Here is a 2,686-nt window from a genome sequence, read left to right as displayed (position 1 = left end):
CCCTATGATTATGATGTTGGTTCCGTCATATTGTATTCTTAGTTTTGTTACCTGTGTCCCCTATGATGATGATGATGATGTTGGTTCCGTCATATGGTATTCTTAGTTTTGTTGCCTGTGTCCCTATGATTATGATGTTGGTTCCGTCATATTGTATTCTTAGTTTTATTACCTGTGTCCCCTATGATAATGATGATGTTGGTTCCATCACTTTCTGCCTTGTTTGTTTTTGGTACCATGAAAAGAGCTGACTAGAGTTTTGTTTGTTGAAATATGTGCGATGCTACTCTAGAGCTATCTGTGCTAAAGTGGTAGACTAAAGGGAATGCAGTTAGTTGACACGATCCATCACCGACTCTAGAGGCACTCTTTACCAACGATAATTGAGATTGACTGTCACATTGTAATACTTTCATAGCTGAAAGGCCGAATATTTCTAGTGACAGGTTTCGATCTCGAGACCGGCAGATTTCAAGATGACAATTCTAACAGCCAGTCCAAGGTGAACATCCTTCTTCGTTTAAATATATATAATATAGAAAGTATGTAGATGAAAATGTTAACATTTGTAAAGATGCCGAATATTTAGCTTGTTTTTAAAATATCTTACTAAAAAAATATCCTGATACGTTGTTCACAGTTGAACATCAAGAAATCATCACCGTCCATTTCTTTAATCTTTTATTCAAAATAAAAACAGTAGAAGATAAAATAAAAGCTGGACCAAACATCAAGAATTTGTAACAAACAAAACGATACCTAGCATTCTTAGAAACATATGCTGTTCGTGCGTCTAAAGTATACACAGATGGTGCCAGTTTTTATGTAAGCTGGGTACAGTACAGTATCTAAGTGTTTATCAAAGATGGTTCATGGTTCTTATTTTATAGAACCTACAAGTGACATTTATCATGCTTCAACAGCAGTTATGATTGGCCAGGACGTTGTGTTTTGTTTCTTCAAATTATACTAACTAGTTATTAGTATTTTTGAATGGTCCCAGCACTGCACTAATTTTATGTAATATATTTTGTTTCCAACTTATCATAATGTACTATGTACTGGTGTCTTGCTAACACTTCGATTCTACTAATCTTTTTTTTTCTGTATTTATATTCAGTGAGTATTTTTCACAGAGAATGTTATGTGGACAAAGGCAGACATTTAGGTGGTGATGGACACTTTTGGTAGAACAGAATATATGTAGTATTCAGATACTCTGATATCCGTCATATAATTACAATTATCCACAAAACCCAGGTTACGAAAATGTTAATAAGCTGCCAAGAGAAAGTTATCACACGGGACCAAAGACTGACTATTCACCTGAGAATTCGAGCCCCTGACTACATCTATCTCCATATATCCATGAAGTTGGTGGCATCTCAACCAGGCATTAGCCAAGAACCCACAAGTTATAGGCTTTGTGTAGAATCACAAGTTCCAATAAGTAAATCCAAGCATATTCCCCCCCCCTCCATGTTCAAAGATGTGGTGAAGGAAGATATTGACCATTTCTGAAGTGTTTCAGGCAGATAACTTTCTGAAATAGCTGGAGTAAGAAGCAAACAGTCAAATACCTGATCATGACTTACATGGTCCAGTCCTGCATTACATCGGGAATTTGGACAAGGCACAACGAAAAGACTGAAACACATTCATGGCAAAATTATAACGCCTATTTGAATCAATAGAAAATCAAGTAATCTCTTGGGCTGGATTAAAATTCCAAAAAAGGAAAATCACTAAGAATCAGGTTGTTTATATGAACCATCTGCATCATCTGCGTGGTAAATCTTACCCACTGCCATGGCTACAGCTAATCGCAAAGACATACTTACCAGTGATACCATAAAGCACCTTCTTGGTGTAAGAAATGTCCTCACCCCAACTGAGTGGGTTCTTTAGAATTATTTAGGGAAAGTAATGCGAAGTCCATTCCACTAAACGATAACAAATTATATTATTTTTTCCCTAACGTTTGTTACAGACTATACACAATTGTGGGCCTAACTTCAAATATAACGTTTCAATACAAACTGCGAGACTTATGCTTCACCTAGTTTATGTAATAAGCTTTTATAGATATAGAAACATGTAACTCACCGAGTAACATCTCTTTTCTAACCGACTGATTAACTAAATACACTACAAATACTGAATATATGCGATCATTTACTAACTTCTCCTAACTTTCATTTTTTACTCAAATATATACTTCAATGATTGATTAGCACTCTCTAACACTAACTGCTTACTCGTACTTGTAACTAATGTGTTTATATATATCTTAGTCGATTTTACTGTATCTTAATCTCATGCGCCCTCTCACTAACATGTATATTAATATATTAAAAAATAGGTTACAACAATAGTCTGGGAAACCTAATCAGTTTTGTTTCTAGCCGGAATGATTTTTTTTCCTATAATTTCTAACGTGTTGGATAATTTATGTAATAATACAGTGTATACCGATAGTCTGGATTATTTGATATTTTGTAAATGCATAGAAAAGGCAGTGTTTATTGTAACCTTGGTGTTAAGTCTTCATTTTAGAAGTGATTTGCATATTTGTATTAACTGATGATATAGCTACGTGCTCACATAACCATTTGTTTAATCAGTTGTAAGGCTGTTTTCGAAAATTCGTTCGTTGACCAGAAATTTGAAGTTTTCTCAAGTGGCA

At 34.7% G+C, this 2,686-nt stretch overlaps 1 long non-coding RNA gene across 1 annotated transcript in view; it reads right to left on the bottom strand.

Moving 5' to 3' along the window:
- The window catches only part of LOC111089930, a 4,247-nt gene extending 2,003 nt beyond the window's left edge, over positions 1-2,244 (bottom strand). Inside the window, exon 1 of the long non-coding RNA XR_002614071.1 lies at positions 2,107-2,244. This is a non-coding gene — a long non-coding RNA (uncharacterized LOC111089930). The remainder of the gene's footprint in view (positions 1-2,106) is intronic.
- Positions 2,245-2,686: the final 442 nt, after the last annotated feature.

Source organism: Limulus polyphemus, unplaced genomic scaffold, assembly GCF_000517525.1.
Source record: "Limulus polyphemus unplaced genomic scaffold, Limulus_polyphemus-2.1.2 Scaffold7916, whole genome shotgun sequence".
NCBI lineage: Eukaryota > Metazoa > Arthropoda > Merostomata > Xiphosura > Limulidae > Limulus > Limulus polyphemus.
This window is presented reverse-complemented; position numbering and strand designations above follow the sequence as displayed.